Source organism: Alligator mississippiensis, chromosome 3 (genome assembly GCF_030867095.1).
Source record: "Alligator mississippiensis isolate rAllMis1 chromosome 3, rAllMis1, whole genome shotgun sequence".
Taxonomy (NCBI): domain Eukaryota; kingdom Metazoa; phylum Chordata; order Crocodylia; family Alligatoridae; genus Alligator; species Alligator mississippiensis.
The window spans coordinates 13,613,252-13,636,811 of NC_081826.1; the positions used below are offsets into that span (position 1 = coordinate 13,613,252).

The 23,560-nt window shown below is 46.9% G+C and overlaps 1 long non-coding RNA gene across 2 annotated transcripts; it reads left to right on the forward strand.

Moving 5' to 3' along the window:
- The first annotated feature begins 1,716 nt into the window (after nucleotides 1-1,716).
- LOC106740513 (uncharacterized) lies at nucleotides 1,717-22,716 on the forward strand. Of its 2 annotated transcripts, XR_009460615.1 has the most exons (6): nucleotides 1,717-1,958; nucleotides 3,724-3,987; nucleotides 14,192-14,294; nucleotides 16,880-16,953; nucleotides 17,151-17,417; nucleotides 22,094-22,716. It is a non-coding gene; the product is annotated as an uncharacterized LOC106740513 (long non-coding RNA). The 2 variants fall into 2 exon arrangements; XR_009460614.1 differs by lacking the exon at nucleotides 22,094-22,716 and having other exon boundaries at nucleotides 17,151-17,756.
- The last annotated feature ends 844 nt before the right edge of the window (nucleotides 22,717-23,560 follow it).

Consider the following 23,560-nt stretch of genomic DNA (forward strand, 5'->3'; position numbering starts at 1 on the left):
CCTGTGCCAGGCTCTTCCTGGAGGGCTCGTGCCCCTGGATAAGCAGCAGGAAGCACACGGTGCTGCGCCCTGCCTTTCTTCCTTGGCTGCATTCGCGCCCCTTCCCCCTGCTGCAGCAGCCTGCTGCCAGGCTGCCCTGATGTTTGAGGTGAGGGGGTAATGGCACACGGCCGGATGTGGCAGGGCGGGGCCCGACCCCAGCACTGGCACCTCCCACCCCACCCAGGGTCAGAGCTGGGAGCCCCGAACCCCCAGGCAGCAGCTCCAGCCTCATGGGCCTGTGCGGAGCAGCTGGGTGCAGCCCCCAGTGCAGGGAGTGGGGCCAGGCTCTCTAACCCCCCCCCACAGCAGGGCTTGCAGCTCCCAGCACCTGGGGCAGGGCATTCCCCACTCATGCCAGTTAACAGGGATTTGAACTGAAATATGGGCGTAAATTGGTGTTAGGGTGCAGAGTTGTTCCACTTGGAGCCAAGTTGTGTCTCTGTTGTAACAGTCATGCTCTGTCCTTTAAAATTCTTCTGCCACTCCTTTGCTGGTTACAGAGGTACCAAACACTTTTGAGACAAAAACTCAGTTAAAGGTTCAGGAGATCTACTTATCTTTGCAGGGCTCTGACATCCCCATACCCTGCCGTAACCATACCAGATGTTCCAGGCTTGTTGTTGTTTGCCTACTAGATGGAGAGTGTGGTCTTAGTCCTGTGAACCCCTTAGTTGGGGTCTCCTGCTAAGTAGGCTGCTTGCCCCATTCTTCCCTGCATGGGTCCCAAGACAGCCACCTCTCAGTTCTAACCCCGCCCTTACCTTCAGGGTCGGGATGGACTCACCCCTCCTGGAGGTGTAATCTTGTCCGCATCTCATCTTCCATCTAGGGTCCCAAAGCAGTTCTCTTCACCCCTCGGGACTGGGCCCACTTGTAGAGTGGCCTTCTCCATCACTTCACCGGCTCTCCTCAGGTAAGTCAGCTTTCATCTAAGACCGGGGTCGGTTCCTCTTCTTGTCTTCTCTCCGTCCTTTCTCTATCTGCACCTTGCTCTCCTTTTCTCTGGGCTGACCCTTGGCAGTTCCCTTGGCATCCCTTTAAATTCCCTTTCTTCCCCACGGTGTCCCTCGTGGCAGTGTCGGATTTGTTGTGTTCTAGACACAGCTGTTCTCCTTTTTCTTTTTCAGTGCAGTTTTTCTCTTTTCTGTCTGTGTGCCATTTGTCTTCATCCAGCCTCAAACTCCAGCAGTTGGGCTTCCCACGGCAGCTTTTGAACTGCCATGGCCCCAGCTGGTTCTTTTAACTAGTCGGGGCACGGCGTCTTTCCCTCCATGGCTCGGCACAGTTTCTTCAGCATCCTCCAGTAAGTTTAATTTCTTTACTTTACTATGGCAGGGTGTCTTGGCCACCCTGTCACAATCAGTAAAAACCAAATGACTTCAAAAACAAAATCAGGGAATTTATCAGTGAAAATAGGTAAAAACTGAGAATGTGGAACACTAGGTATAACATGATTCTTTCTTATCCTTATCATAATCTCACTTTCCCTCTCTTTCTCCCTGTGTAGCAGGCTGGCTGGCAGAAGCCTGCCGCAGCCTGCACACTCCTGGCTGTAGGATCCTGCAGGTTGGCAGGGACTACAGTCCAGCTGTGAGCAGTAAAGCCTGATTGCAGGCTGTCTTGGAGGACTGAGCAGCTGACGCAGATTAGTGGCTGGCCACAGGAAGCCAAAAGCTCCTAGAGAAAGGAGTTTGGGTCAGACAGAGAGAGTGTGAGGGTATTTGGCTGATGGCTGCAACACTGGGCCAAGGACTCTCCTAGGGTCTGGCAAAAGATCCAGGGCTGCAGGACTGGAGGAAGCAGCCTGGAGACCACAACAGGAAACTCACATGAGAGAAGGAAGACCACTGCTGTGCTAAGGGAGCAGCACAAAGCCAGCAGCAGCTTCTCAGGGGCTGGGAAGAGACCCTAGGACTGTGAGTCTCCCCTTTCTGAACTGTATTTATGGACTATTTGCACTAAACAAGAACCCCAAACCTGCTACAATCTGGCTCAATGGATATTGATTGTTCCATGCCAATATAATATCTTTAAAAGAAAAGAATAAGGATAACGCACCCAAGAATGCCCCATAACTTGTGCGAGTGTTCTCCAAGGAGGTAGAAGATGTGGATTCAAGTCAGCTGCTGTTGGTTGTATCTTGTGTGTCCATTTCTGCCTTGTTGGAGTTTGGCTGGTCCCTTGCAATGGAAGTTTAATGCAGACAAATTAAAGTTCAGTGTGGATGAATGCAAGGTGCTGCACCTCGGGAGGAATAATCCAAACCACAAATATAAAGTGAGTGACACGTGGCTGGGTGACAGTTTCATGAAAAGGACTTGGGAGTCTTGGTAGATCACAGACTCAGCTTAAGTCTGCAGTGTGATGCAGCTGCCCAAAAGGCAAATGCAGTTTTGAGATGCATCTATAGAAGCATTAGGTGCAAGACATAGGAGGTGATAGTGCCTCTCTACTCGGCACTGGTTAGGCCTCATCTGAAGTATAGTGTACAGTTCTGGGCTCCACATTTAAAAAAAGCACGTGGAGAAGTTAGAGGGTCCAGAGACCGGCAACAAAGATGATCAAGGGCTTGGAAGGCAAGTCATATGAGGAGAGGCTGAAGGAGCTAGGCATGCTCAGCATGTGGCAAAGGTGCTCCAATACTTGAAAGGCTGCCATAAAGAAGAGGGAAAGCACCTTTGCTCTCTCACTGCAGAGAGGAGGACACGGACCAATGGCCTGAAGTTGCAGCAAAGTAAGTTTAGATTGGATATCTGGAAAAATGTCTTCACTGTTATAATAGCGAGGCAGTAGAATACACTGCCTAGGGTAGTCGTGGACTCTCCATCACTGAAACTGTTCAAGAAGATGATGGACAGCCACTCTTCAGGGATTATCTAGGCATAGCTGCACCTATGGAAATACCATGGTTATTTCCAGTACTCCTGAGCTTTGCTGGTTGCGCCTGCTGACCCATCTTCCCTTCCCCCTCCTCCCCCCAGGTACATGTGTCAGGGTGTTTTTAAGTATTCCCAGAGGCATTGGGTGTTAGCTGCAGCCAAAGCTGGGGACTTTGACTACAGCGTGTCAATGCTCCTGCTGGGAGCAAAGCTGGAGGTTCCTGAATAGAGGGTCTTGCCCCTCCACAAAGAGTCAGACTGATCACCATATTTGGGGTCAGGAAATAATTTTATCTCATGGTCCCATGGGGGGTTTTGCCTTCATCTGTAGTGGGGGACATGGTCCTCTACCTAGGATCTCTTGAACATATATTGGCAACATTTTATAGAAGCTGGACATTGGCCACCATGGTTCCCCTGCTTTACCTGTGGCAGGTTAGGGGTTAGGTCTATGTTGTGTTAGGTTTGGCATTAGCCTTATATAGCGTTTAGATTATGGTTTGTATGGGATGGTTTGGGTAGGGATGATCCTGCCTCATGCAGGGGGTTGGACTCCATGACCTCTGGAGGACTTCTCTGTGACTCTCTGACTCTGTTTGGTGCTGGCTTTAAATTGCAGAGTAGGACATGAATGGAATTAGACTGGAAACATGAATCAACCATGATGAAACTCATAATTCTCTTCTCACTCTTACATGGGTAATGTGTATATAAGGGAATACTGTGACATACTTGAACTCACTCATTAACCACTTACAGAAGTCCACAATTTGTGCTCTTAATACTTTATATTGTTTCCTAGCGTTCACGTGAAGAGAGAAAGAAAGAGAATGAAAACACAAAGTGATCACTCAAGCACCACGTGATATACTTCGAACACCGAGATGGAATTATATCCCTGTAAATTGCTATGGCTCATTCATCACCTTCTGCTCCTTGAATCCTTCACCAGCTGCTCAACTGTAGACTAAACAAGCAACATGGAGCTGGAAAAGAAGTTTGCTAAAGGGCAGCTGCTGCAGCATTTTGAAGGCAGAGAACAAAGTATTGGATACCATAAGAACCGGTATGCTCTAACGAACCCCTAATTAGGGATAACATGGTGATGTTTCAAAAATTGTCTGCTGTGCCATGAGAGGGAATGGCCATGCCATTTTAATGAGAGACTGGATAAGGTTAAATCAGGGAAGTATGACAATGGGGGAAAGTAAAATGAATGGAAAAGAGAAGGCACAGACGGGGGGGGTTTAACAACTAGGCGAAGTTCTGAGCTCGGGGCCTGGATCTACAGCAAATTTACACTAGTGTAATCAGCCTTTAAACTGAAGCAGCAAGGGAGGAATGCATATGAAGCTCTATGCTGATGTAAATTATGGGTACACTGTGAAGAACAACCCCAGGAAAAAGCAGGGGTAGAACTACACGGGTGTAACACCGCTGCAGTGCATCCACAGCTTGGACTGGGCAAGCAGGCCATTATTTGCTTCCATGGCACCGAGAGGCAAGGCCTTGTAATTGCATCTGCTGCCTGCAATTGATAATAGGAAGAACCACACCAACCACCACACCTTGGGATACCCAGTCACATCAGGTCAAATCAAAACTGCCCCGACACACACATACACCATCTACATTTCTATCTGTTTGATTAGGGGATGGGCTTTATGCCTGCCTTCTCCCTCCTGGGGGTGATGCATGTAGGCAAGAAGAGTTTACTATGACCACCAGCTTATAAGGCCACTCTTTGAGCTCGAGTACTAGGAACCCATTTCTGGGGCACTGAAAGTCTCTAGTTCAATCCCCACTGAAGATCCATGAAGGATGCCATCATTACAAACATACAATGCTAGAGGGATGTGCTAACAGGGATCCAAAGGTGCCTGTTAGTTTAAGAAAATCCACAGCAGGTATGTCCACAGGTGGGTGAAGGCAGCTGAACCTGAGCTAGCTGCAGGAGAGTAGGTAGACAGGGATCTATAGGATGGAAGTGTTCACTGCATGGCTAGCTACCTAGCAATAGGACAGTAGCCTTGGGAAAGCAGCAAGGGAACAACTGCAGCTTAGCTGGAGAAGCAGCAATAGGTGATCTTGAAGCTGAGAGAACATACCTGGGGTTGGTCAGGAGATCACCAGACCAAAAAAGGAGGAGCTCAGGGGATATAATCCTGAATTCCTGAGGCATAGGGGCCAGAGCAGCCCTGAACTTTGCAAGAAAAGCTGTGGGCAGCTCAGGCTGGCAAGGAACAAATGCTGTAGGCGAGGTCAGGCACTCTCTGGGGTCAGAAAGCCAGTGAGTGGGGAGATGACTTCAGCAGCTATCTGGTAACCCAGAGAGCAGCTTTGAGGGTCTTGGCTTGAAGCAGTTGCTTGTATTTCTGTGTTAGATTTAAAACTGGAGGATGGGGTGGTGTCTGTATGGGTGGTAAGGAGGCCACAAAGGGGTATATGAGGGGCATGCCAGGTTGTGAGCCTTGCCAGGAGCAGGGGTGCAAGAGTGAAGGAGATGGGGCAGGCTGCAACTGGGAGGGCCAGAGCCTGAGCCCCAACACAGGAGAGGCTGAGAAGCTGGGCCAGAGTAAGTGGACCTAGGCTAGAGACCTACAGCCAGAGTAACTGGTGGGCTAAGGCCAAGAGGGCTGAGTCCCATAGGAGGGCAGATGATAACAAAATGACACCTGCAAGGTATAGGTATGGCTACGCAGGAGGCTGGAGACCATGATAAAGAGCCCTAAGGTGTAATTAGGACCAGTAGGGCTGCAGGTGGTGACCACTGGCCCACTGTAGTGCCAGCCAGGCACAGGTAGGCCCACCTGGCCATGAGAGACACCTGTGGAGAGCCGTGAAGTTTTGGTGAGTGGGCAGAGGGCCCAGAGACCAGGAGAGTTTGGTGAGATTGGTTAGATACAGGTGAAAGCCCTCCAGAACACAGGGGCAGCCTCCCAAATGGTATCTAAAGAACATCTAGATGTGACAAGTGGGATAGGAAGAGGGGTATATGGAAGACCCGGAGCAGCGTTCCCTCTAAGCTGTGCAGCGTGTACTGCTGTGCAGGTGCCACGCTGCCAGGCGCACCTGTGCGGCTGTACATACTGCATAGCTTAGAGGGAACGCTGACCTGGAGTAAGGGCAGGATTAGTGTGGTCCCAAGCAGGGCTCCATGGATGCCCTTGGGGCCCATCCTGTCACAGATGCAGAGCCAAGGAGCAGCTGTGGTATGTGGCATGTTCTTCTCAACAACCACCGATGCCTAAAGTACTCTCATTGCACCCTCTGTGGCTCCTGACTCCAAGCAGCTGTGGTACAGCCAGCAACAGCAACACCAGTCACTGTGCTCAGAGTGCACCAGTGTCAAAGAAACACAGATATTAGACCTGAGATGGTTTAGGTCTCCTGTCTATTTTCCCAGGGGTGTGGACCCAACTCAAGTTTGGAGGCTCTGCCCATTCTGCAGAGAACTGGCCCCATGTCTTCCAAGGGAGGGAGAAGCAGTGTTGTCTCTTGTACAAAGCCGTGTCTTGTGTTCTCCCTTTTTGTCACGTTTCAGCTGAGAGGAAGCAATAGGCCTAAGTCACACAATATGCTCCGTCCCTTTTCTTTTATCACCCACAACCAGGATCTGGTGCACTGCCATTCATGCCCTCAGCTCATCCATAGCACATAATGGAGCGATGTGCCCTTAAGAGCAGAACTTGACCCCCAGATCGTAGTATGGCAATGAATCATTCTTGGTTGTTAAACCCAACTCATGGTTGCATCTCCATGTGGCCAGAAGCCATGCTGGCAACTCAGCCAAGGAATTGCCTATGAAGAAAGGATGCTCCAGTGGTTGGGGCCAAAGAGTGGTGATCCAGGGGCTCATGTCTGCTGCAGATTTGCCCTCCAGCAAATCACTTACCTTCTCAGCATGCTAACCTGCCATGCTCAACCTCAGTCTCCCACATCCTCACCGACTGCTCTAACCACCAACCCACCAGCTCTTCTGGGACAGGTTTCTCTAATTATGAACAGAAATCCCATGCTGATAAACTTTTCTGGATGAAGGTTTCATCCAAATTTATACAATCACGTGATTCCAGGAATCAGCGTTTTCCGGTAGAAGGATATTCTATTGGAAAATGTTATGACCAGCTCTAATCCTTATCAGACTGGGCAAGGGCAGCACAATTTCTTCGGATTTCAACTTGGTCCTAAACAGCACCTGCTGTGTGAGATATTTCTCTTGTCTCTCCCCACTTCACGTGTCTTTTTCACCTTATTTCATCTCTTTTTTTATCTGCCTCCTTTCACCTGTTGTTTTTCTGGAGTGTGGCTTAGCCAGCCAGGACTCTTCCTTTCACCATACCACAGTGAATCTGTGACGTTCAAATGGTGCCCTAAATAGCTTGAAGTTGGTTTGAACTTACCTGGTCTTAGCATGTCTGATAAAACCATTTGCTGGACCTGTGCTTTCCCCTACGGCAAAAGTCAGAGCCAGAAGCTGCATTTTCCCCACTTTTTCCCCTCCTTTTGTGTATGTTCATCTTCAGGAAAACAGAGTTGGACTTTTACAGCTGCAGCAACTCCAGTGGTCTCAGCCCATTTCAACCAACGTCTGCTTTTTACCCTGAAGAGATTATCAATCCCAACTTTGATACTGTCCAACAAACTGTCAAACAAGGGGTTCCTTTTAAACACTCCCTATCTAGAAAGGAAGGGAATAAGGCATATTGTTAAAATGAAGGCCTTACCCGGTATCAAACGTTTCCAATGATTTAACCATTTTTTCCTTCTTTTTCTGTATCTTTAATAAAAGAAGATTAAAAGTTTTAATAGTGGCAATTGCCATGGGAATGCAAAGGTTGAGGTCTCCAGTCTCAAAATCCCAATCCTTGTTTAAATGTTTAGTGCTGTTAACAAAGAAGCCTGCTGCTGTACCTCTTTGACTCTCCAGGCTTATTAATTCCATTAGCAAAACAGGCCCCCAGAAGCTCAAGTTGTCAGGGCCCTTTATGCATCTTGGCTAGTGAGTTTAGCTGTGTTTGCATATATATCATGATGCAGAGCCTTGTAGAGAGCTAGCTCTGATATTGAGGCTATATTGCTACTGTTAGCATACTGCTTCTCAGGGCCTAGGCAGAGCAGCGCGTTAATGAGGCTGGACTGCTCCCGATTCCTGAGACAGCTGACTGAAAGCTAGCCCGCTGATCTCTGCACAGCAGGGTGCTGTGCCATGCAGGCATGGTACTAGTGCCATCGCTTCCATTGCTGCAGAGCAGTTGGGGATCCCCACAGCAAGATGGGTTTTCGGTTTCCAGTGCCAGCCTCACCTGGGCCTGGGCCCATGAACGACTTGCCATCTTCACAAAGAAATCAATGAGCATTATGCGAGTCTAGCAGCTGATTCAGAGCAGTGTATCCTGCCTTCATTTTTCCAGGCATGAGCTCAGAATTCCCTCCGGAGCCGTCTACTTGCCTGTAAACTCTGGCTCCCCAGAATGGATGAAACTCAATCCTGTGAACGGAGCCAGCACAAAGCCTGAGGGACCCCAAGTGCTGCCTGAACTTCTCCAGCTTAGTTTGAATTTAACAGATACTTTGCATTGGCCCGTACATATAAAGGACAGGTTTTGCCCATCGTGAGGATCCGCAGTCATTTGCAGAAGAGTCACAGCAGTTATCACAAATAGTGAGGAAATGCAAGAATGATTGTGGTTTGTTTGCGGTCAGAAAGGAAAAAAAGAGGGTCAAATTCATCAGACCAGCACGTCGCTGCCAAATCCTCGCTCAGCTCGGGGTTGAGGCCATTTCTAATCCCCCAGCCACCTTGTTCATAACCTCGGACACAGCTGGAAACTGTCTATTGCTGTGGTGATCTCTGTGGAACTAAACTTCTTCTGTGGCAATAAAACCTAGCGTCTGTGAACGTCTTGCAGTCACTGTTACTTGCCTGTACGGCATGCTGCACCATGTGGAAAGTTGGGCTTTAGCAGCCTATGAAAAGCAAGACTGAGCTCACTCACTTTATATCATATGACAAAGGAACCTTTGTTTAAGCCAGTAACAGTGGAGTGAAGAAGTCTGCTCTGTTCAGAGATTAGGGATTGTCTGTAGACTTCCCACTAATAGGACCTTATTACTCTTGACTGCTCATTTTGGCACTTGGTTCTTAAAGGCACCGTACCAACATCTGACTGGGTGCCTAGTGGCTGGGCCGCTGAAATGGATTGAATCATTTGGAAAATGGCACTTGGGGCCAGACCAGCAAGGTTATTTAGATACCTAAATATGCAGAAAAGCCCTTGCAGGGTTTTAAAAAAAAACTTGGGAAATCAGTGGGTGTTTGGTGTCTAATCCGTTCAGGCTCTTTTCAGAATCCCACTAGATGCTTTTCCACATCTTTAAACAAATCCATCCCATAGTCTGCTGAGTCACTTAAGTGCTATTGTGAAAAGTATCTGTAAAGTCTTTTATCTTCAGATACTTCTTCAAATGTACTATAGTACTGCCACAGTTACTGCCGTCTGCCACCAGTCTGGTGGTGCCTATGAAATGACTTGGGGATAGGTGTCCTGGTCATATGCTCAAGCCTCATAATGGAGAACCTGTGCATATGACAAAAAGACCACCACAAGCACAGAGGAAGGGACATACAGACTATCCAAATGGGTTCCCAGGAAAGCCAGGCTATACCTGGTCTGGGGAGACAGGTTGTGTACCACAAATGACGTATCTAGTTGTATTCTGTGATGCCATTAGGCCAGCATCTTTAATGCATCTTTAATAGCCACCAATCTCACTGATTTTTTTTTTTTAACTCTGCATAGGAAAGCTCAAATGTATGGGAAAGCTATGGAATATATTTGCATGCATGCTGCTTTTCTCTGCATTATATTTGTATGTCATGGCGTGGGGTCACCAGGGATGGCCATGATGCCCCTAGGGCTCTGTGACATGCTAATCTTGCCCCAACAGGCGCCCTTTTCCTTGCCTGTCATGTCTTGCTGGTAATTATGTTTGGACACAGTCCTGATGGACCCCACTGAACCCTGTGGGTTCTCGGACCCCTCTTTGGGTCTTGTTGAAAATGGATGCCTCACAGGACACCCTCAGCCTAATGGGCTAGATGCATAATTCCAAAACTGCCCCTTTACCACAACCCAAGCCTCGCAGATGGTATTTCAACATTGTCCCTCTGAGGCCTTGCTATAGCTCAGCCTCTCCTTCATCACTGGGCTCTCCGCAGTCCTGTCTCTGCACCCACACTGGTGCTGTACCTGCTGACGGTGGGGTCTCCACATTGTAGTGTGGCCTCAATGAGACCTCCTCCTCCCCAGTAGCCTCGGTCCGGTCCACCGGATTATAAAAAAACAACCAAAATATAAGCCCCTGGGCTATAACATAATACAAGCAGTTCAGGGTGTGCTCTGTCCGTTTTAAAAGAGTCAAACTTCCCCTGCAGCATTAAGTGCCTTGTAGCCCAGGGTACCCGGTGAGCTCCTGGAGCCCCATTAGTCCTATAGGCAGCATATCAGGCAGCCACAGCATCTCCAGGCAATTCTTCTCTGCAGGCTCCTTCCCCTGGCTGCTGCTAGAGAACTAACCCCTGCCGGCCTCAGCCTTGGGGTTTATATGTGCCCAGGGCCCTTCCTTCTTCTGGTCAGCTGGTGCAGGCTAATTCCCTGGTTAACCTGCTGCCAGAATAACCTGCACCTGTGGGGTTTCTGCCTAGAGCCATCTCCCTAGGCAGTTTCTGCTCTTAAAGGAGCAGGCACTTTAGGGTCCTGCAACACTGTAGCAGAAGGCTTCAGGCTCCTGCTACTTTAAGGGCAGGCAGGCTGTGGCTGGGGCAGGCTGCAAGTGTGGTAGAAAAGCAATTAGGGGCAGGCTGCAAGTGTGGTAGAAAAGCTATTAGGGGAGGCCAGGACCAATTGTGGAGTCAGCTGACCCAGGAAGAGGGCTAGGTTTAGATGGGACACTGAGTGAAGCCAGCATTAAGATCCTGGGGGCGCAGGATGGCTGCAGCTCCTGAAGGCTAGCACAGAAAGTAGCACTTGTAGCAGGCTGGAGATTTGGGAAGGAAGTAAGGGGTAGAGGATGTTCCTGGGGACCCAGTGAGGGGTTTGGAGTCCACAAAGCAAGGCTGAGTATAGGGAGGGGTCCAGGTGAGCTCAGAGAGAGGGGCTGAGTGTAGGGACCTGTTAAGTGGTCCAAGTGAGCCAACGGAGAAAGGCCAAGGATGAGGGACCTAGTGAGGGGTCCAGGAAACCTGGAGAAAGGCTGAGTGTGTAGGACCTAGTGAGGTATCTGGAGCCCAGAGAGAGGGGCTGAGCCTAAGAGCCTAGAGAGAGGCTGATGGTGGGACCAGCGAGAGCCCAGGGTAGCCCAGGAAGGGTGAGACTGAGCTGGAGGCGCGGGGGCCAGGCCAGATCCCAGGACAGGGCAAACATGGTTAGAGTCCTAGGAGCAAGATTAAAGCCCAGGATTAGGGCCTGAGACCTGAGAGCAAGGCCAGAGCCTGGGACAGGGAAAACACAGTTAGAAGCCTACGAGCAGGGCCAGAGCTGAAGATGAACAGACTTTGGGAAGAATAGGCCTGAGGACAAGAGGAGTTGAGAGAGAGTGGGACCAGCAGGGTCCAGAAGCATGGAGAGGGGCACAATGTGGGTGAGACCAGAGGATGCAGGCCCAGAGAGGGCAGAAAGTGGGACCTGAAGGGTCCAGAAGCCCAGAGAGGGGCTGAGAATGGGACATGGGATCCAGAGTCCTGGATGAAGGGCCAAGTGTGTTAGACTGAGAACAAGTGACATCCAGTGATAACACCTGCAAGGCAGGGGGCATGGTGGAGGGGAGGATGGAGCCACGCAATTGGCCCTTAAGGCAGTGATCATCACAGATACATGGTGGTCATGTGCCAGAAGTCAGGTTTGGGAAGCCCTCGGGCAGCCTCCTTTATATAAATAACCATTTACATCAAGGCATGGCAGGAGAGATAGAAAGAAGAGCAGGGTAGAGAGAGAAAAGCAGGGTAGAAAAAGGTTTTTTTTAAAAAAGAGGTGCCTCTGGGGGCTTCGCAACCACCCCTGGAGAGGAAGGCTGGTTACAGATACCTTTAAATTCTGAGGGAGTCTCTGCTGTGAGGGTGTCCATTAATGGGGGGCAAAATAAGTGCAGCAGGTTAATGGACTGATATACACATACACTCCATTAAATCTTTCATTTTGGTCCTTCTTTGTTCTATTTTTCCCTTAATCTAAGTTTAAAAAAAAGGAATGCTGCTTAGAAAGTTGCTCCCTTCTCCTGGTGTATAGAAATGGCTATCCCCCTCCAAAAAAATCCCCAGAGATAGTCAAAGTAAATAAATGCCATAGAGATAAGACTCGGGAGCAAACATGCCTGAGATGGTTATTCTAAACAATAAATTGGACAGGACGTCCCCAGAACAGAGTGCAAACTGCCATAGGAACTGGAGAGGACAGGACGCCGTCTCATCTCATCTTGCTTCCTGATGCACAGCTGTCACTTTTGTCTTGCTGCATGGGCTGAAAGGAAATACCTTTATCTTTGCCAAGGAAAATGTTCTATGAAGTGACCTCTGGGTTCAACAAACAACTGTCCGGTCCCAACACTACAGGCCAGAATCGGCTGCTTTAATAAACAGCCAGAATCGGCTGCTTTAACTGCATCAGACACTCAGTGCGAAGGAGAACTCCTAAGGATTAGAGAGGAAGCGAAGTGGAGATGAAGTGAACCCCCCCAATGAGCACTTCACATCCCTCCCGAGCCTGCTTAATCTCTCAGTAAGTATCTACATTGGCTGTGCGCAAATACCAAAGGAAGAGCTCACATTGCTCACACAGTTGGTTACCTCCTTCAGCCTGTACTGACCCCCTATCCAAGTGCACTCACAGTAAGGGCAGAAGTAGATTCAGCTGAGTGTTTTGATAGATTCATCCTCACTGGAAACTTCGAAGCACATCACAGGCAAGATAATCTGAGTTTAAATCTAACGGCATCCATTGAAGTGCAGGAACCACACCCACCTGAGCAAACAAGACCATTAAACCCTGATCCAGGAAACCAGAGACTGCTGCCAGTGCTAAGAGGATTGTGCAGATGTAGCGGCTAAAAAAGGTCAGGTTCCAGGAGCATATATCTGCTAACAAGTATTTCATCATGCAGGTGTTATAGGGATGTTGCATTGGTTGCGTTGTGTTGCATTATCATAGGAAAGTAGGGCTGGAAGGTACCTCATAAGGTCATCTAGTCCAGACCCCAGCTTGAGGTAGGATCGCCCTTTGTTAAACCCTCCCTGTCAAGTATCTGTCCAACCTGCTTTTGAACATTTCCAGGGATGGATATTTCACATCTTCACTGGGTGCTCCTGTTCCAGTGCTTCACCACACTCATAGTCAGAAAGTTCCTCCTAATCGCCAACCTAAATTTCCTCTGCTGGAGATTGAGGACATTGCTCCTAGTCCTGTCCCCTACAGACTCAAAGAAAAGCCCATCTCCGTCCTCTCTATAATCACCCTTCAGATATTGAAGACTGTTATCAAATCCCCGCTCAGTCTTCTCTCCTCCAGGTTAAATTATCCTGGTTCTTGCAGAGAGCTTGACCACACGGCAGCAGCAGCTGCCCTTGAAAATGGCAGAGCAGAGCATACTCCATCCCAGCGCCTCGCACCCGAGTCCAAAGGCACACTTCAGACCTCAATGGCCACGAGGGAGACTCTCCAGGCTTGTCTCCCTGGGATGGATCGTGAGCATTTGGTTTTCAGGGAGCCCCGAGAGCAGGCGCTGTGAACAAGCCTGGAACGCCATGCCTGGGGAACTTCTGTGTCTGCAGACTCGGGCCGTGGGTATGGGCAGAGCAGGCTCGGCTCCATCTTCACTGGGATCCACTGCTGCAGAGGTATAGACAAGCCCAGAGAAGCCAAGCCTTTCATCCCTGCTTCTGTGTGGCATAAATCGTCCAGCCCCTAAGCTTGAGACTGAGTTGGCCAATGCTCAATGTACCTCTCATTGGTTTTAACCATATCACCAACCCAAGTGCCCCATGGCAAGGGGTTGGACTTGATGATCTGTCAAGGTCCCTTCCGACCCTACAAACTATGAAACTATTAAATACAGCCTCAAAACTCAAAGGAGTATCTAAAAATGATAAAATCCAGTGATATAATAAATGTTGGGGGAGGGGAGGTTGTATTTGAGTCTTTAGGGTGTGTTCAATTCATGCTTTCAGGAGATTCTCCTCTCTTGTAAATGCTGCAAATTTACTTTTTCTTCTACAGATTCTCACATATTCACTTGCCTACAAAAAGCAGGGCTTTAAGAGAACACCCACAATCTCCTGGGACTCGCAAGAGAGACGGCAAGACTGTTCTAGCTGGAGTTGTAAGTGCGCTGTATATCTGAAACAACAGACTGACTAGATAAATGCTAACACTTTGGCCACAGCTCAGTTGTCCATGCCAGAGTCATTGCTGAAATTTGAACTTTGGAGTCTGACACGTAGATGTGTGCCGGTTCTCAGTCTGTGCCACATTTTGCAATAAAAATGGTTCCAAAAATCTGTAATTTTGAAAAATAATGCTCATAAAGACTAATATGATTTAAGTAAGCACGTTACTGGAGAAATACCCAGAACAGTTGGTTTGAGAACTCAGACTTTTCTAAACTTAATATTTCCATATGGCTACAATGTAATTTTAGATTTTTAGTGGCTTTCCTGCCTTCTCTGCTAAATTTGTAAAACAAATCAAAGGTACAGGCACAAATAAATTAAGATTAAAGAAGCAAGATGCCTGCATTGAATGTTTGATTGTTCCCACATGAAATGACTATTCTTTCTGCAAATTCCCCTAATCCTCTGTGAAACATTATTTCAATTGTCACGGGGATGTTTGCAGGATGTTGCAAACAGATGATTATAATAATCTTTTTAGTATAAATAATAAGCAGGAAAAGTGGGGGAATGAAGACTCGGAGTTTTATATATTTTGTGAAATGCAGGATTATCTTGGCTAAGAAAAGATGAATATCAAAATATTGGAAAATGTTTGAATTCTTATTGAATTGCGTGGTGCTTCTAGCACTTGTACATTTATCCCACAGGAGTTCCTTTGTACCGTGCGTACTCCTGTTGCTATGTACCCTATTGAAAAGGCCAGGCTGTCTGTAGAATGCGGATTTGCCGAGTTGTGATTCTTTTAACCAAAGGTGTATTTTTAAATTGATTTCTTTTAACCAGTGAAAACCCCTGCCTGGGACCCTTTTAAATCAATTTAAACTTGCTTGATATTGATTTAGCTTTGGCTGATCCCTTACCGATGAAAGGTAAATTGGTAAAAGTCTGTTTTATAGCAATTCAAGAAGAGTTTTTACTAGCTTAACTGAATCAAGTCAGTTTGTCAGCAGCAACATTACACAGCGGATTCAAACAGAAAGACTGAGTTTCTTTTCATGCTGCCTGCAAGAAGCCAACCAGCTAATGCATAGTCGGTGGAACGGTGGCTATGCTTTACTAGTTTGTATTTTTAAGTATCGACTCCACCAAGTCTGCGTAGTCTCCAGCCTTCCCCTGCATGGGCTTCAGTATTTGTGAAGCCTGTGGATCAGGAGGAGCAGGCTCTCTGGAGGAGAATAATGAGGATCCACAGGAAAGTAAGCCTGGAAGAGATGAGGCAAAGTCATCTAGTCCAGCCCATCCTGGCCAAATATCTGTTGAACCTGCTTTTAAACATTTCCAAGGATGGAGATTCCACAATTTCTCTGGGTAGCCTGTTTCAATGTTTGACCACCCGCATAGACAGAAAGTTCCTCCTAATCGCCAACTTAACTTCCCTCTGCTGCAGCTTGTGGCTATTGCTCTTAGTCCTGTTCCCTACAGCCACAGAGAGAAACCCATCTGCATCCTCTCTATAATTGCCCCCCGGATATTTGAAGATTATTATCAAATCCCTCCCCCAGTCTTCTCTTCTCCAAACTAAATAACCCTAGCTCTTTCAGTCTTTTCTCATAAATCAGGGGCAGGCAATTATTTTGGGCGGAGGGTCGCTTACTGAGTTTTGGCAAGCCATCAAGGGCCATGTGATAGGCAGCCAGGGGCAGATAAATATTAATTTTCTAAATTTTTTAGGGGTCCCATGGGCCAGATAGAATGGCCTGGTGGGCCATATCTGGCCCCCAGGCTGCATTTTGCCCACCCCTGTCATAAATCATGCTTCCCTGTCCACTAATAGTTTTGTTTGTCTGCACTTGACTCTTTCCAATCTGTCCACATCCTTCTTGAACTGTGAGGCCCAAAACTGGAGATAGTGCTCTAGGTGAAGTCTCACCAGTTTGGGATAGAATAGAAAAATTACTTCCCTTGATTTGCAAATGGCACTCCTGTTCATCCAACCCAGGACAGGATGCTGTTGGCTTCTCTCTTTTTTTGCAACAAGAGCACACTGTTGGCTTATATTCAGCTTATGGTCTACTGTAATCCTCAAGTCATTCTCTGCAGTACTGCAGCCCAACCAATCATTCCCCAGTCTGTATTTGTGCACATTATCATATTACAGCATTCAATACCTCTTGCTTTCCTGGATAGAAAACAGCATATGGAACCATGTGAAAATGCCTTACTACAACCCCAGTATATAGCATGGCTGAAGCAAGGCTTGCAAATACACTTAGGACAGGGGTTTTATTGCAGCCATGCAAGTGGAAGTAATAGCTAGGCTGGGCCAGATGTTCCCTTTCATTTTCTGTCAGGGTGGCACGACCACAAAGACTTAACCTTGGAAGCAAGGGGGAAAGGAAGAGATGAAAAGATGGCAGGAAAGGAAGGAGCAAAAGTGAGAGCGAGACAATGGGTAGGAGTGTGGAGCAAGGTTATCCCTTGAGCAGTTCCTATCCCCCTCCCTAGCTGATAACAGCAGACGCAACCAGGGTAAAATGCAACTCTGAAGCTTCCTTCCTTCCCCTTTTTCCAGCCAGCAGCATCAGAGGGAAATCCTTCTGCGTAACAGATATCAACCTCTGTTCGGGGCCAGAAGAATAAGCGCTGGTGAGTAGGCAACTGTCAACCCTCTGGATCATGGTGTAGTCTATTCAGATGCTAGTTGACTCCATTTGTGGCTGACAAGCCCAATTGGAGAGCAACACAGCTTGTTACAAGTTTCATGGATCTATGTGTTGTCTGAGTAGGAGTCCAAGTTTATAGTGCACTGCTTTCTTCTTTCTTGATTTGTCTCCATCCTCTAGATCAAAGCTGCTTCATGTTGAGCTGCACCCAGTCCCCGATGTTCCCTCCAGATCGGACAGGATTCTGCACCCGGCTTTCCGTGTTGATATTGAACAACTTCATATCATTTTTGCGCATATTGTGGTACCAGGGTAGAGAGCAACCCTGCTTTCTCAAACCATCTCAAATCTCACTATACAAAATATTCTTGGGGATACGGTTTCCTCCTATTCTCTTGACATGGCCGATCCAGGATGACATGACCAAGTGATGGTGAAACTACTCAGGTACTGGAGAGCTTTGGCTATAGCCAGGGTCTAAAAGGGTTGGATTGTTTTATGACAAGGGGAGAGTTGCATGTGATCTTTTCATTGTGAATGTTTTCTTCCAATCAGATAATGTTGGCGGGGAGGTGAGACGGGGGTCAGGGAGAGGAGAGTTACACAGGTTTATTTAAAATAAAACTGTCATGAAGCCTTTCTCTCTGTTACTGACACCATTTAATGTTTAACCTGTCTTCTCCAGGGGTAAAGGACCTCAAAATCCTCAAGAATGTATCCATTGTTCTTTGCTATATAACCTAACAGATGCAAGCATTTATTTAAAAATAAAACATCTGGACTGTTCACTGGCTGGGCTGGTGTTTCATCCCAATATGATTAGAAACAGCTGACTTGTGAACCATAGGAAACCAAGTAAAAGGAAGGGAGTTGAGAACAGAAATATGGAGGGGATCTTAACTATGGATTTGTGGCAGGAAACAAAAGTATAAGATTAATGGTTGCATAATCTGGTCAGTCTCCAGCAGCAGCATGAATAGTAAGAAGCTCTCCTGCTAATGCCATGTGTCTCTCATTAAGAAGGTGATATAAATAGCAAGGACTTACTATAGCGCACGTATTCAAATTCCACTGTTGACCATCATGCTTACACACATGCTAATCTAATATAGTCCCATTGTCTACTCTCTGGGCATGTCTCCACATGCAATTCATGTGCCTGAATTTTTTGCACAAAATAAGGCTCATTAAAGTACTCCAGGGAACATGTCTACATGTGTACCCTCGTTGGGAGCAAACTTCACCTCATCCACTGCAGCAGCCAAGGGAAGCTTCAGACACCCCTGGGTGCCAGCCCCAGGGTTGGCAGGGGACACAGGGACCAGTCCCAATCCCCACATGGCCAAGAGAGCCATCCCTGCTGGGATGGCTCTCTTGGCCATGTGGGGATTGGGATCTTCCCAATCCCCACATGGCGGACAGGCAGCATTCCCATCCAGCAGGGACAGCTCTCCCAGCCACATGGGGATCGGGAGGGTCCCAATCCCTCCGTGGCTGGCAGACAGTGTCTGAGGCAGGAAAGCTCTCCGTGCCCCTTGTGGCCTCCTGACTGGAAGCAACTTGCCCCTGCTCAGTATCTATAGGTGCACTACTGTGTAGTAGCTAATGTGCTGTTAATCTAATATCTGTATCTGTTGTACTGTACCTGTATCTGTACTAGCAAATGGCATATTAGCCTAATTTACTGTGCGCTAAATCCCGTGCATGTGTAAACTCTGATGCTTTACTGCGCATTAGATTAGTCTAATGCACAGTAAAGTATCTCATGTAAATGCACCCACAGTGCATAAAGGACAATGTTTTAATATAGTCTTTAAAGTTATGCATATGCTTGAGATTTTGCAAGTTCAAAGCCTTGGAGATTATCATATTCAGGAGAGGAAAAAACCAAGAACAGTGAGAGACTGAAGCAGCTCGCTCTCTTCAGTTTATCAGAAAGTAGATCAAGAGACAATTTGATTACAGTGTAGAAGTACTTACACAAAAAGAAAATACCCAGTACCAAAGGGTACTTTAATCTAAGAGACAAAGACAGAAACCAATGGCTGGAGGCTGAAGCCAGATAAATTCCAATTAGATATAAAGCACAGGATTTTATCACGGTGGGTGATTAACCCTTGTAATGGGCTACCAAGAAATCTGGGGGGAGGGGGGGGAGTTCTCCATCTCTCAACTTCTCCATCCAGAGTAGATGTGGAACATGTATACAGAGGTTGCAGGTGAAATTCTGTGGTCTGTGTCATATTAGAGGTGAGAGTAGATGTTGCGTCGAGACCTTTTACTGCCCTTAATATATTCTAAGACTTGCATACAGAAAATAAATCAAAGCAGGGCACCATTTTTGGCATCCCTACCAATTTTAATGATTGATAGAATGTGAATGTAGGTTTATTGAAAAAAGCAAATTACCTCTTCGACCAGGTTTCATCAATCTCCCCCCCCACCCCCTGCACCCCACCCCCAATCACCAGGAAAAGGAGAATTTTATGCTCTTTGTACACAATAAACAGAATTCTGTTTTATAGAGCTCCAGTAGCGGTAGCAAGCACAAGGATTTTGTTTGCATGAATCTTAAATAATATCAAAATAGTTTTGATCACAGCGATGACCTGATCATGTATAGCGCCCATTACTTTCAACATGTACTGCCATGAATTTCTGAAGACTGTCAGGGATACAGTCAGTGAGATTAAAATATCCCTGGAACCTGTCAGGGGGCAGTAGGTGCACCAATGCCCATAGCTCTCCAACTATTACCCTGTGTTCTGTATATGGCTTTTTAGATTATCTAACAGCCCATCTACAGTTCGGGCTTGATCCAGAGCTCTGTTAAGTCACGGAAAAGATTCCCATTGACTTCAGTAGGTGATGTCTGGCAGAGTTTGCCCTTTGTCTGGCAGGGTTCACACAGCGTGGTAGAGTCTATGAAGGAGATGCACACGCTGTGCTCTCTCAAAGAGAATGTACTTCTGTTCTTTCTTGCTTTGTTGTTTTCCTTATTCTGAAGTAAAGTCAAATAAAAAGCCTTTTAGATTGAAAGTGCAGGTTTGTTCTTTTTCCATGGAAAGTGTAACAATCACATTAGTGAATTGAGAGTGTCCCCTAAGAATATTGTGGATTTAGCACACCTGACTGATGGGCAGGAATGGGTAGAGTCTAAGCTCTTGTGGGCAGCAACTGTCTCTGTTCTGCTGTTTGTATATCTCCAAGCATCAAAGCCTTCCCCCCCCCCCAAATACAAGCAGGGGTGGATCCAAGGGAGTGCACTGATCCAGTTGTACCCCTCCTTTGATTTTTGCCCCACCTAAACTTGAAAACCAGTTGCCTGGGCAGGAAAGTAGCATTTCTATTCAGGCAGTGCTGACACAGTCAGTTGAATTCATAGTTCCTTATTTTTCTCCTGATTCCTGTTAATCTGTACCCCGCAGGTGTTAATGACCCTCTATCCTTTTTAATAGTCTTGATGTTTCATTATCTTCTATCCTTTCTTCTGCAATGTTGCTGTCTGTTAGCCATTCCTGGTAACCTCTTTGTTCTATTTTACAGCCCTGCAGACTGGCTTTAGCTCTAGCTAGAAACTTTGACTCAGGTGGGGTAATATTAACTCAGGTGTAGAAATGACTGACAATGAAGTCATGGAGCCACTGTCAAGGCACTCAAGAAGGCTAGATTTTATTTTATGAATCTGAATGAGAGATATACATCTTAACTATAATGGTTGGTTGAGGGTTGGAGTAGACCTCTGGAAGTCCCTTCCAGCCCTGTTTCTCTATGATTCTATGACTACAGGACTAATGATAGAATATCCTTTAAGTCTTTTTTGTCTAGTTGGTTGTGTTCTTTTCAACTTTATATATAATCTAGCAAATTAGTGCATATTCCAATAGTTATATTTCTTTTTCCTTTGATCTTAAACTGAGTAATATAGTGCTACCATATTAATAAAGTTTCTGGAGAAAAAAATATGTTGTGTTATATGTGACAAGTGCCATGCCATCTTCACTCTCCTTTTCAAAACCCTAGATCTGCCCATGAATACAAATGATAATAATACTGTCCAGAGTACAGAGCGCCTAATGCAGTGAGGTACGGGGATGAGATACAAGGATGTGCGAGTGAGGGGTCTCTAGAGAGGTGCTATGTAAGCAAAGGGCGGTATCAACTTGGGGATTTGTTTCTCTGAAACATTTGCTTTTTAATTGCTTTCCCATTGCTTGCTGTATCTGTATGTATAGTGTTATACGTGACGGCTAGTACTTGTGTAGTCTACTGTGGTAGCATCCTGATTTTTGGCATCATACACAGGAGCATCCCCACCCAAAGGATCTTCCACCCCAAGCCCCCAATTTCTGTAGTCAGAACAAGAGAATTCATTAGGACTCTGCACAGTCATTATTTTAGATATATAAGGGGGAAAGGAAAGGGGGAAATACCAATTCGAGGCATACAAAATGTCACACATAAAATATAGTGGGGCTCAATCCTATGCCAATGCAGACCAGCTTGGTTCTAATGCAGTCAATGGAGCTCTGCAGATATATACAGTTAAGCATCTGGCCACAGGTGCCTAATTATAATGATAGACCTAGCTTTGCTGTTCTAACCACACAATTTGGGCCCCCTTTTAGGGATAGGGAGATTGCAAGGAACTCAAAGCTATTCCAATTATTCTTTACATGATGCGACAAAAAAGGCTAAGCAGGAAGAGTTCTGGTCCACAGTTCTGGTGGGGAGCAATCTGGGGAGGTCAGAAGGAGCAAGCTTTGCTGTAAATAATTGCTGGAAATAGTTTTATAAGTAGGCTATCTACCTGCCCCCTTCACCCCAGGGCGAGATGGCAGGCTGGGCTGCAGACACTGCTCCCTGGTTAGTTCCCCATAACGTTAAGTTTAATTTGACTAAGTGTTAATAGATTAAACTGGATTGCAGCTCATGTTCTGTTGTGGAAACACAGCTATTCCTCCTTTTTAAAATGGAATTTCTCAAAAAACAAAAAAGGAGCTTCCCTAAAAACCTACATTTTTGGAACATTCATCTCAAGAAAATGTTATTGCATAACGTGACAGATTGCATGAATGTTGTAATAATAAACTCTAGCTCTTACATTGCACTGTTCATTCCAGATATCGCCTGATGCCCTAGAGATGGCCTCTGTTCAATGATAACATCAGCCCTTCTGCATCATCGTACCAATCAAAGAAGGCAGTACTGCAGGAAAACATTTTGATTTAACCATTTGCTAGATCAAAGTCCTGTCCTGCAGCCTGTAGTCACATCGTATCACATAATATCTTCAGTCCGTAATGGTTTCAGTGTCATATGATATACAACCGGTTTTATGACATACAGCCTGTCATATGATATATGCTGATATACTGCGTTCCAAATTTCAAACCAGGCCTCTAAATTTGTGCCTATGAAAAACAAGCCTATTTTTGCACATGTGAATCAGAAGTATAAATCAATTACTGAATGCAATAATGCAGAAACACAAGAACACGGAACTGGAGCGGGCCTCCTGGGTCAATGAATCCAGATCCTACTCTCACAAGCAACCATCTCACGTAGTCCCGTTCAGATATTCATGGAGCCCCGGTTTACAAGTAGTTCCAGTTCGGCCCCATTGCTCTGACAGCACGGCTGCCCAAGGATCTCTGCCTTCTGATGGCTGGAAACCTCTTTCCAGTTTCCATTTTAAATGTATTCAGGTCCAATTTATACCCACTTTTCTTGTGTTAGCATTATTCTGTAGATTAAACACCTCTGCTCCCTCCCTGGTGTTTACTTCCTGATTTATTTAGATGGTAATTGTAAGTTAATAAGACAAGCACGTCTAGGCTCTTCTTGGGAGACAGGCTTGGCATGCCCCTGATCATCAGAGGGGGCCTTCTCTACATGTTTTCTTGTTGAATGCATCTTACTCGGATATGGGCAGCCAGAACTGGACACAGTATTCCAGTGAGGCCTCACCAGGGCATTGTATGGTGGCATGAATAATTCCCTATTTCTACTGGAAATACCTTTTCCTACTGGAAATATCTTAATATATTTTAACATGGCACATGCTTTTTCATGGCTGCATCACTTTAGCACTGTGTACTCATCCTCCTCTCTTCAGTCCGTGCTGGGGTCTTGCTCTGTTGCCACCTGCACAAGCCGCAACTACTGCGTTCTGGCCCGGTCAGGACAGGGGCAGTGAGAGGCTCCCTACGGCAGGGCTGGAGGGAGTAGGGGGGATGCAGTTCATGAGTGAGGGGCACTGGCAGGGGTGGGGGGGCTATGGGTGGGGAATGAGGGGCACTGAAGCTGTGGGCTGAGAGTGCAGGGCACTGGCAGTGCCAGAGGGCTGAGGGTCAGGAGTGAGGGGCACTAGTTTGGCCCAGGGGAGTGGGAAACTGTGGGTGGGGAGACAGGGGCACCGGCAGGGCCAGGGGCCTGCAGTTCAGGAGTGAAGGGCAGCACCAGGGATGGGTTGGGAGTGAGGTGTTCCCCTGACAGGTGTCCTCTTTTTTGGAACCAGAAATATGCTGGCCCCAGCCTTTCCTACCTCTCCTGGGACTATTTGGCATGCATCAGGATGCACGTGCAGC